The sequence below is a fragment of the Mesoplodon densirostris genome, chromosome 13, assembly GCF_025265405.1.
Source record: "Mesoplodon densirostris isolate mMesDen1 chromosome 13, mMesDen1 primary haplotype, whole genome shotgun sequence".
Taxonomy (NCBI): domain Eukaryota; kingdom Metazoa; phylum Chordata; class Mammalia; order Artiodactyla; family Ziphiidae; genus Mesoplodon; species Mesoplodon densirostris.
This window is the reverse complement of record NC_082673.1, coordinates 32,020,280-32,032,341: the sequence shown is the minus strand read 5'-3', so window position 1 is coordinate 32,032,341 and position 12,062 is coordinate 32,020,280. Positions and strand designations below refer to the sequence as shown.

At 57.2% G+C, this 12,062-nt stretch overlaps 1 protein-coding gene across 7 annotated transcripts in view; it reads right to left on the bottom strand.

Moving 5' to 3' along the window:
* LOC132501100 (centrosomal protein of 78 kDa-like) overlaps positions 1–12,062 on the bottom strand; it is a 77,381-nt gene that overhangs the window by 31,723 nt on the left and 33,596 nt on the right. For 5 of the 7 annotated variants that reach the window (XR_009534140.1, XR_009534139.1, XM_060116590.1 and 2 more), the window contains exon 2: positions 713–756. The exons of the other annotated variants lie outside the window; for them this stretch is intronic. The gene's annotated coding sequence lies outside the window, so the exon portion shown is untranslated. The remainder of the gene's footprint in view (positions 1–712; positions 757–12,062) is intronic. 7 annotated transcript variants of the gene reach the window in all.

Here is a 12,062-nt window from a genome sequence, read left to right as displayed (position 1 = left end):
AAGGACGGGACGGAGAGGGGGGAGCACCACCCCTGTGCACCGAACAGCCTTTAGTTCTGCTGCCAGTCCGGCCGCCCCAGGTTCAAGAAGATATAATGGCGTGTGGCCCAGGCAGTGGCTACACAGCTAAGGATTTTAAGGCATAATACAGCGAGATGCCAGGGCCACGGTCACACACGTGGAACATTCTAAAGCCAAGAGCGGTCGCAGGATTCCACGCATGGGCCCCCGAGGGCACTCTAGAGGCCGTCGCAGACCCTCAGGTCCCATGTGAGGAGACAGCCCACTAGAACACAGCAGGCGGCCCTCCTCCCAGATCTCGCCCGGGACAGCCTCCCGGGCACCCGGCCTCCTCTGCACAGCACGGGGCAGGCTCACAGAGGGAAGAGCGGCCCAAACCCAAAAGTCACACCAAACCCCACGGAAGAAGAGAAAAGCAAGGTGATGAGGGGAGGGGTCCCTCGGGAAGCTGGCCACTCGGGATTTCCAGCGTCTTCAACAGGAAGCGAGCTCACGAAGCACCAAGACCGGTCCTGGGTCACACTCAGAGGACTTGACCCCTGACCCCACAGCCCGGCTTCCCAAGCCTCCTCGATGCTGACAATGCGGACGCAGATCGGCACGGAGGAATGGGGGAGCGCACAGCTGGGGTGCTGCTGGGAACTCTGGACTGGCCCACCCCGAGGCCCCCTCCAGCAGGCGCCACACTCACCGGATGGTCTTGATGATTTCGTGAGCAGCATTGTGGGGTTTGTCCTAAAAGACAACAAGACAGGGTTCGGACCCGTCCCTCCCCACTCCGGTGATGCGGGCGCCCAGAGGAGATGGGGGCTGTGGCCCCGGGACTCCCCCCTCATTTCCCCACCCATGGGGAGAGCTCCACCCACAGCACTGGGGCCATGTTCTGCCACGTGGGACACGCTGGCTCCGGGAGCGCCTGTTCCTGCAGCGCCCTGCCGCCCAGCGGACTGCGGGGAAGGGACCGGGACGGACTCGAAGCCCCCGACTCTGCTGCCCCAGGACTTCCCCCGGGCACTCCTGCAGCCTGGAAGCCACAGGCCTGCCTCTGAGTCCCTGAACCGCCGCAGGCCTCGGTCTCCATCTGTAAAATGGGGAAACACCACTCGTGCAACCACCGGGAGTGGGCGAGCAGAGGTCCTCCCTCCCGGCCACAGCGGCGCTCTCCTGGCCTCACTGCGCCCGGCGGGCTGGCCTCGCCGCTTTCCCCGAGGAGCACATCAGGAGTCGCTCTGGCCTTTCGCAGGGGTCTTGGCGGCCAGCTAACCCAAGACCCCGCAGAAACCAAGTGAGGACGACGCATCGTGTGGACGGTCTGTAACTCTAGACGCACCTCCGCCCCGGCGGTGAAGATTCCTATCGCGGTGAGGAGGGGCCTCGAAGAGGATGCACAGCAAGAGGAGGGGCCGCGAAGAGCACGGGCTGAAGCCCGAGGTGAGATGGTCAGGCCCAGAGCTGCCAGCCCTGCCCCAGGACAGCGACTGCCCCTCTCAGCCCAGGCCACCATTTCCACGCTTCACAGTGGAGGACGGCAACGCGGGCAGAGCCCCTACGGGCCAGGGTACTGATGCCCGGAAGGTCCCAGGACAGGGCCCCCCACGGCGAAGCGGTCCTAACAGGTCAAACAACTCCGGAAACACCCTTTGTGTCCTAAGCCTCATCTTTGCAACAGCAGCCCTACTGAGCTATAATTCACACAGAATGGGCCCCCGCTTCAAGTATACAGTTCAGTGGCTTTTAATACATTCAGAGCTGGGCAACCATCCCCTCCATCTAGTTCCAGAACATCCCATCCACCCCATTAGCACACGCGCCCCAATCCCCTCCCCAGCCCCTGACAACACTAATCCACTCTGCGTTTCTGTGGATTTGCCCGTTCTGGACGTTTGTAAATAGAATTACGATATGTGACCTTTTGCCCAGAATCTTATTTTTTAAGGCAAAGGAAAAAAACAATCTTCTATCGTTCTTAATAATATCCTCCAACTTACCAAGGACGGAGCAGTAAATATCCATTGAACTCATATTACTTAGACAAGGCCAGGGGCGGGAGATGGAGCATGTGCGGTCCAGCATAGGACAGCCCTGCAGACCAGTGGTTCCCAACGCGGGGGAACAGACCTGCATCACCAGTGCCACTGCTGACCCAGAAACCCTGGGGAAGAACCACTGATGGAACAATCGGCCCCAAGGCCTCCTGGCAAACGGCAGAAAACAGTGAGGACAGCTGGGTTTGGAAAACAGTCTGGCAGCTCCTCAAAGGTTAAACAGTTAGCAAATGACCCAGCAATTCCTCTCCTGGGTGTCTGCCCAAGAGAAATGAGAATATTCGTCCACACAAAACCCTGAACGTTGGGCTTACCAGGTGGCGCAGTGGTTAAGAATCCACCTGCCAATGCAGGGGACACAGGTTCGAGCTCTGGTCCGGGAAGATCCCACATGCCGCAGAGCAACGAAGACCGTGCGCCACAACTACAGAGCCCGCGTGCTGCAACTAATGAAGCCCGCGTGCCTAGAGCCTGTGCTCCACAACAAGAGAAGCCACCGAAATGAGAAACCCGCACACTGCAACGAAGACTAGAGCCCACTCACCATAACTAGAGAAAGCCTGCGCACAGCAACGAAGGCCCAACGCAGCCAAAAAAAATACCACACCCAAAACCTGAACATTAATGTTCACAGAGGCGTGATTCACAACTGCCAAAAGGTGGAAACCACCCAAATGTCCATCAACAGATGAACGAGTAAACAAATGTGTCCTCCACACACTGAAATATTATCCATCCACGAAAAAGACTGAAGCACTGACACTCGCTACAACGTGGATGGACCCTGAGAGCACGATTGCTAAGTGAGAGAAGCCAGACGGAGAAGGACACACAGGGTGTGATTACACTGATGGGAAACGTCCAGAACAGGCAAGTGCACAGAGACAGAGAGTGGGTTCCTGGCTGTCAGGGGCTGGGGAGGGGGATGGGAGGGATGCTAATGGGGATGGGGTTTCCTCTCAGGGTGATGGAATGGTCTAAAATCGGTAGTAGTGATGACTGTGCTCAATGAATACACTACAAAGCAGGGAACGGCCCGCTTTAGGTGGATGAGGTGAAGAGTGTGGGAATTACACCTCAAAACAGCTATCAAAAACAACAGCAAGACCAAGAGGGACCTCCCTGGCCGCCCAGTGGTCAGGACTCTGGCTTTCACTGCCGAGGGCCCAGGTTCAATCCCTGGTTGGGGAACTAAGATCCCACGAGCTGCACAGCACGGCGAAAAACAAACAAAAAACCACAACACAATCTATAGGAGGAAATGCGAGGTATTGTTAAAAGCACCCCCACCTCAGTAGGAAAATACTGAGCATCTAAGACACTCATGTGGCCGACGGACTCTGTTGCTGGTCCACAACATTCAGTGAGTCCAGACAGACAGTCCTGGCAGCCCTGAATTCCCTGGGCTCCTGTACCCACTGAAAGCAGAGAAGACGCCAGGCTGTCCCGCAGGGTCTGCTCAGAGACAAACGCACACAGCACAGTGTACAAGGCGCTGAGGTAGCCACAGGATGAGGAGGAGGGTCTAGAACTTTCCACCAACGCTCTCCCGCGTCACACTCCTCCTGAGGGGAGCCGGCCCCCGTGCACTGAGGAGCCTCAGCAGCCCTGCGGGGCCCACGGGCAGAGGAGCCACGGGAGGGGCCTCCTGGAAGCCAGGCATCCCTCCCGGTCCGGCCTTCGGATGGGACAGCCCTGGCTGAAGCACCTACTGCAGCCTCCTGAGGGACCCTCGGCCGGAGTCCCCTGGCCTGCCTGCTCTGAATCGCTGCCCTCAGAAACCACGGGAGGTCATCAGTGTGCATCGTCTCAGGCTGCTAAATTCATGTCTGCGTTCAGGCCGATACCCTACCCTGCGAGCACAGCCCATAAGAACAAGTCTTAGAGCCACGGAAGGACATGACAGTACCCAGGAGACTCTCATTCCGGTCACCACTGTGGAGTTACACAACAGCGTGGGCGCTCTGAAAGGACCCCGTGAGCACGCGCGTGTGCCTGAGCATGCGCCGCGTGGAAGCCCCCGCCGGCTCGGATTGTGCTCCCTCCCTCGGGCCCCTCAGGAGGCTGGACGTGCCCCCGAGATGCTCCTCCTGCAGGGGCGGCAGGGTCCCTCAGCGCACGCGGGCCGCAGCCCTGGCTGAGCCACCGCGTCTCAGGCCACATCACACAGAAGACAAGGGCCTGGAATGTGGTCTCATCTGTGATGAGATGAACTCAAGCTTTCCAAAGCTTTAAAACCAGAACGAAAGGAAGGAAACAGTTTACGACGTGCCTCCTGCAATCTCAGGATGCTGCTTTAGGGACTGGCCAGCTTCCAGCAACCGTCCTGAGTCGTATGATTTAAGATGGCCTGATCACCATCGATGATTCAGAAGCTCTCACAGCTTCTCGGCTGTGGCCTCTTCTTCTGCTTCACAGGCCTTCAGAACAGAGCGACACCAGAAGCCGACCCAGAAAGGTCCGACTGAGAACAGTCCTGAGGAAGCCCACGCTTAGGAGCACCCACACCTCCTCCCCCGGGGGAGCCCTGGAACTCCGGGGTTTGAGGCCTGCCCTGGTCTCACTGCACAGGACGCCCGGCCTCAGCATCCCAGCCACAGCCCCGGCCCGCTGCTGGCTGCTTGCGGAGTCAGTGACTAACCCAGGCTCTTCTCACTGACAGCCTCAGAGCCTCCGCAGGAAGCTGCGCAGAGGCTTAGCGGAATGCTGCTCACCACAGAGCCGGCGGCCTCACTCTGGGGTCCTGGGAAAACAGCCGCAATAAGCACAACCGTTCCCGCCTGAAAAAGCACCCTGGCCGGAAGTCGGAGGCGGTCATCAGGCCTGAGCCGCCACCAAGCCCGTCCCGTCCACTCCCCTCCCCTGCCCTGTCCAGCTCAGGTGAGGGCGGGGGCCGCCCACGGGGCTGGGGAGTCTGGCTGTCCCACTCGGCAGGCCCCTGCCTCCTCCTTGAACGTGAGGACAGGTGTGGGAACAGGAACTCCACCCGGACGCCCTCAAGTCTAGCTGTGCCCCCGCTCGTCCCTGCAGGCCCTGTGCCAGGCGTGAGGAGCCTGGACAGGAGGCCTCCTGGGTGCTCGCTGCCAGGGCACGGCCCACCCCTGAGCATGCAGGCTGGTTCACGGTGACAGGGGCACAACATCTGGAGACATCGTCCCTGGAGGACCCGGCGAGAGGCAGGGGGCAGAGACTAGGGAGGTGACAAGACGTGGACTCCAGCATCCTCTTCCCACTTGCAGCAGGAAGACACCGGGACCCAGGGGGCCTCCGAGGCAGGGGCATCACACCGGGACGAGCATCAGAATCCCTGGTCAGAGTGGAGTTCTGGGGCCCACCCGCAAAGTTTCAGAGTCAGCAGGTCTGGGCCCCAGGAACCCGCATTCCTAACCAGTTCCAGCTGGTGGGGAAGCTGCTGGCCCGGGGCCCCGCTCAGAGAACCACCGGCCTGAAGCAAGCAGGGACTCTTGCTCTATCACCATCTGCTGAGGGCACAAGTGCCCAGGAGGTGCCGAGGGGGAGCAACCTGGGACTCTGCCCGCAGTCCCCACTCCCCAGCAGGCTGCAGGGGGCACTGCCTGCGGGCTGGGGGTCGCTGCCTTCTTCCCCGAGGCTCTGCACACCTCCGGAGCCCTGGGGTGGGGGCCAAGGCAAGTGGGACAGAGCGGCCAGGGTGGGATGCACGCACTGCTTCCCAAAGTGGAGAAGCACAGCGGGAAGAGTCAAAGGCAGGGGAGATGGAACACGGCGGGAGGTCTGCCGGCTGTCTCTCTGCCTCTCCCAGTGGCAGGGCTTTGAGAGCAGAGATCTGGCTGGAGGAGTGGAAAATCCACAGAAGGCTGTCTGTCTGGGAGGAAAGCCAAGCGGGTGAGCAGAGGGTCCCTAGGCCCAGCGAAGGCGCTCAGCCTCACCTCTCAGCCTGCGGCCCTGCTGGGGAGCACCCACTCTCCAGGGAGAGGAAGCAGGGGGTGAAGGGAGAGGGGGAGGGCCAGCGCCTGGAGTGGGCCTGAGTATTCAAGAAGTGAACAGGTTTTCACATGAAAAAGAGTGCATTTCAGACAGGGGCGGTGGTGGCAGAGAGACTGGCTGTGGAGCATCACAGCGGTCTCATCCACAGTCAGCCCCAGACGTCTGCAGGTCCCCAGCAAGGGGGTGCTGCCTGGTCCCAGGACCGTACCTGAGGACAAGCCAGGCCAAGGATGGGAACCGCCTGGTAAAGCGATGCAAAGGAGAGAGCCAGGAAGGAGGCTCTCCTCCCACCGCCCACCCGGCCCTCTCCCCACAGGGCCAGGCGTCAAACCAGGATTGTCTCGGGACCCAGCCGCGTCGCAAAACCCTGCCCGCGAGACCTGCACTGCAAGAACAGTCAACATGGAAAAACAAGAAGGGGCTGCCGGGACTCCATGAGGCCAAAGTCCAGCTGGAGGAGGAAGAGAGAAGAGGGAGCGGGCCAGTGGCTCCCGGGTCACGGACACGGTGCAGGACATGGTGGGCCCATGGCCCTGACCCGGGCGGGTGGGACCCGCTGTGCACACAGGGGCCCCGATGACCAGGGTCCAAGAAAGGAGCCGCCACGAGGGAGAGGGGTCTAGAGCCTCACTGTGCCCAGAGCGGCCCCTGGCCACCTGGACGAGGGGCAACGGTGCGCGGTGGCCCACTCCAGTGGCGTGTGCTGTGAGCACAAGATGCACGTGGATGTCTAAGAGCGCGCACACACACAAAGTAACACTGCCCTTCTGGAATTCTTTAAATGGCACGTGGAAAATGTCGTGTCTGGGCTATACTCGGTTACGTACAATGCTATGAAAACGTACCTCGCCTCCTCCTTCTGACTCGTCATGTGGCTCCCTCGAGGGCACGCGCGTGGCTCGTGTGCCCCCTCACCTACCACCGCACCTGCGTGAGTGTTTCCAGACCTGACCCTGAGCCTGAGCTCCACGCCTGGGTCCGCAGCTCACAGAAGCCAGTCTGCGCAGAGCCAGGACCGGCCGGGACGTCCTGCTGTCCAGGCAGCCATCCTTCTGCAGGACGGGCATGGGTGTGTCCACAGGAGGACGGGGCGCCACGGGGGCTCCAGGGATGACAAGACCATTTCAGTTGCTTCAAGCCAAACTAGCCCACCTGTAAGAGCCCGGGCCGCCCAGCCACCCAAGGAGCCGCTGCAAGTGCTGAGCGCCTGACGCCGGGGGTGTGCGTGGAGGGGCCGTCGTGGAGTGACCCCGGTGGGATGGGGGAATGCGACAACCAAAAGTTCACCACCAGAATTTTTCTCGCCCTCACCAAAGAAAATGCTTTACTGCCACAGAGCAGTGCGGCCTGACGCCGAGGCCGTGACGGGAAGGGAGAGAAAGCCCAGGGATAGAGGAAGCCCTTCCTAGGGGGCACAGCTGGAGGAGGACTCGCCCGCGCTCCACGCAACAAGCGGCAGCACGGCCTCCAACCAGCGGTCTCAAAGGCCAAGGCGAGCCGCACCCCCAGCCTTCCAACTGTCTCCCACTCCAGCAAGGGGTCCTGTTAGCACCGTATCAGTACAACTGGCATCACCCCACCCCAGGACCAAGCCAAACGAACGCCTCTCCAGGGGCCTCGAGACCCCATGACCTGGGCCACGCACATGGGAGCATCACTCAGCCACGTAAAGGGGTGAAGCCCTGACACTCACAGCAACATGGACGGACCCTGAGAACACGATGCTCAGTGAGAGAAGCCAGACGCAGAAGGACACACACTGTGTGATTCCATTGATGGGAAACGTCCAGAACAGGCAGATCCACAGACACAAAGAGTGGGTTCCTAGTGTCAGGGGCTGGGGCAGGGGACTGCAGGCCCTTTGCGCTGATGGAATGTTCTGGAATTAGAAGAGGTGATGGCTGCACAGCTCTGTGAATATAGTAAAAGCCATTAAATTGTACACTTCAAATGGGTGAGCTCTGTGGTGTGTGAATGCTATCTCGACAAAGCTGTTATTTAAAGAGAGACAAGACCCACAAGACCCAGCGCGGCTCTTCCTCCCCTTGTCCCGCCCCTTCACCTGGTGTCTCTCCCAGACCAGGTGTGGGCCCAGCGAGTCCTGTGGCCCCAGCACCTGCTCCCCGGTGGGAGCCTCACTCAGCCTGCAGGGTGAGCACAGAGCAGACACCAGGGAGCCACCTTCACACCAGGGGAAACGTGAGCCGCCACCACCACCACGTGACGCGCAAATCCTTCCCGAGAGCTCCCTGCCCCGAGCCCCACGACTCCCGCCATCCCCGTGGGCACCACCCCGTGGCGGCCCCCACCCCGCAGCACACAGCCAGCAAAAGCTTCTTCCCCACCTGGGAAAAGACACGTCAGGTTTTTCAAGGACCAGCGTTCTCAGAGGTAACCTCTCTCACACACCGGCTGCCCGGGCACCTGGGGTGAGTCTGACGCGCTTTCCGGACATTGGCCGCGCACCCCATGACTAACTGAGGGGATTCAAACGGAAGCCCCTCAGAGATGAGGAGGCATCGTCATCCAAGGTCAATACTCAGTGAAGCACACAGCCTCTGACCTCCCAACTGCAGCTCACGGGAACCTGTGACTCGGCAGCCCTGCCAGGCGCCCTGGACAGGAAGAGGGTCCGGTCAGACACAGGGGCGCTGAGGAACAGAGTATACAGGCGGCATGTGGATGTTAGGGACCAAAGTACGAAAGCTAACAGCCACGTACTTACGGAACACCAGGCTTTTCCCGGTGATCCCTTCCTCTTTAAAGAGGCTACTTCACCCACGGAAAGTCTTCAAAGGGTTAACCTGCCTTCCACCTGAGCTCAGATTAGGCAGGACTCACACCAGCAGAGGTCAGATCAGAAAATATTTTGAGTCATGGGGAGGGATGGCTCACTCGGTCGCCCACTTCAGCTACTACTCACCGTGCAGTGAAGGGCGTGACTGCTCAGCGGGCCATCATCAGAGACTCGGGGGCTCTCGGGAGGAACCCACAAGCAGGCGGGGGCAGTCACGCTGGGGCCGCTCCACGCCCACAGCCTCAGTGAGTCACGGAGGGGAAGGACCACTGCCTGCACGCCCTCCTGGCTCCTGCCCTGCCTTCAGGCAGCCGAAGATACCACCTGCTTCCTCCTGAATTGAGACCCGGTTTTCCCACCAAAGGAAGTGCCATCCTGCTTTAGAAATGCCACCATGAGCTATAAGTGGATATCTGGGAACTCTCAGTCACAGAAGGAACAACACTCGCCCTGCACCCCGCCCTCCTATTTGTCACTTGCGCAAAAGCCCATCTTGGAGGCTGGACATTTCCGCGTACAGGTGGTTGTGGCTGTTTGCACGTGCTCCTGCGGGTGCCCCCTCCTCAGACAAGCCACCCACACCTCCCCCAGGGCGAATCTGGCAGCCCCACCCTCTGGGACCTCAGTTGATCCCATATTCGGGGCACTACACCTCAGCTGAACTTCTGTGTTTATAGATCACCTACCGTCCTTAGTTCCTAAGTTTTGAGAATAATACTGTCACCCGCAGAATGGGAGAAAACATTTGCAAACGAATCAACGGACAAAGGATTGATCTCCAAAATATATAAACAGCTCAATATTAAAGAAACAAACAACTCAATCCAAAAATGGACAGAAGACCTACATAGACATTTCTCCGAAGAAGACATACAGATGACCAACAAGCACGTGAAAAGCTGCTCAACATCACTAGTTATTAGAGAAATGCAAATCAAAACTACAATGAGGTATCACCTGACACCAGTTAGAATGGGCATCATCAGAAAATCTACAAACAACAAATGCTGGAGAGGGTGTGGAGAAAAGGGAACCCTCTTGCACTGTTGGTGGGAATGTAAATTGATACAGCCACTATGGAGAACAGTATGGAGGTTCCTTAAAAAACTAAAAATAGAATTACCATATGATCCAGCAATCCCATTACTGGGCATTAACCAGAGAAAACCATAATTCAAAAAGACACACGCACCCCAATGTTCACTGCAGCACTATTTACAATAGCCAGGTCATGGAAGCAACCTAAATGCCCATCGACAGACGAATAGATAAAAAAGTTGTGGTACATATATACGATGGAATATTACTCAGCCATAAAAAGGAACAAAACTGAGTCATTTGTTGAGACGTGGATGGATCTAGAGACTGTCATACAGAGAGAAGTAAGTCAGAAAGAGAAAAACAAATATCGTATATTAACGCATGTATGTGGAACTTAGAAAAATGGTACAGATGAACCGGTTTGCAGGGCACAAGTTGAGACACAGATGTAGAGAACAAACGTATGGACACCAAGGGAGGAAAGCTGCGGTGGGGTGGAGATGGTGGTGTGCTGAACTGGGCGAGTCAGATTGACATGTATACACTGATGTGTATAAAACTGATGACTAATAAGAACGTGCTGTATATAAAAATAAATTAAAATTCAAAAATCAAAAAAAAAAAGAATACTGTCTACTGTCCTCCGCGCCCCCTGGAACACTCACTGTAAATATCCAGGAGGTGCTTGCAGAATGAATGAATCAATGAACAAACAAGCTCACTCATTTCAAACGTGAGGTCACATGCGTAAGCTGACCTTCTAAGAAGTTAAGCTTCTGGAAGGAGCCCATTTTCTTAATGTATTCAGCCTCGAGTCATCACAAAATATGAACTCTTATAAAGTACTGCCCCCTCACTTCCCATGAGAAAGCAAAATTCCTCAGCAGGGAAATGGGAGGGTAGCAGACATTACCCGCAAAGCTTTAGGAAGGCTGCGGCTCGCTGAGCACTTCACTAGGGCCCCTGACTGCCTGCCTGGTAGTAGGACAGACACATCAGGAACTGCTGCTGACAGGCAGAAAGAGCGCCAGGCCAGGCAGACAGCACACCCCGCACCCTGAAAAGCGAGGTCCGGCCAGCAAGGGAAAGATGCTCTCCACTTCAGAACCGCCCACCACTAGAAAGCCAGGTCCTGCCAGGGCCTGGACACACGAGGCCTTCCTTACAAGGGTTACAAATCTGTGGCCTCGCTCTGCCTCGAATAAAAGACAGTGACGGGGACAACGTGACCATCTCCAGATGAACTTTCAACTTCGTTTCAAGTGCCTGGGTGCCAGGTCACAGTGGATTTCTAAACTCTTCCAATACTCAAAAATACCAATTTCTAACATGCAGAAGGGTTGTTAAACATACACTTAGCACAGACCCCAGTCCCATTCCTGAGTATCTTCTCAAGTGAGGTAAAAACCCACGTTCTCACGGAAACCTGCCCTGGGATGTTTACAGCAGCTTTATTCCTGACCCCTCAAAACTGGAAACATCCCACAAGTCCTGCCACACGCAGGCGAATGGACAAACGGAAAATGGAATACAACACAGCCAGAAAAAGGAGTGGCTTCTCATACCCGCAGCAACAGAGATGACGGACTTCCCTGGTGGCCCAGTGGCTAAGACTCCGCGCTCCCAATGCAGGGGGCCCGGGGTCCAACCCTGCTCAGGGAACTAGATCCCGCACACCGCAACTAAAACATACTGCACGCGGCAATGAAGATCCCATGTGCCGCAACTAAGACCCGGCACAGCCAAGTAAATAACTACCTAAATAAATATTTAAAACAACAACAACAAAAAACAAACCCGGGAGGAATCTCGCATAGGTTTTGCTGAGCCAAAGCAGCCAGAATCAAAAAGCTACATGCTGTTGTTCCGTTTATCTGACTTTCTGGAAAAGCCAAAACCTTAGGGACAGAGAGATTAGTGGCCAAGAGGCTAGAGGCGCGCTGGTGCCCAAGGGCAGCAAATGGGATGACAGGATCGCTCTGCCGCCTGATGGCGATCATCTGTCAAAACTCCTACAACTGTGCACTACAAGTGAACTATGCTTCACGGCTACTAAGGATACACAAATTATTACATTTTGAAAAATGCGCTGGCCAGCCAACCCGTGCATGACAAGTGCAGTAAGAGGGGCGGGGAGGCGAGGCAAGTGGATCAGCTGGAGTTCTGAAGGTTCTCCCCACTTTGTTTCCCTC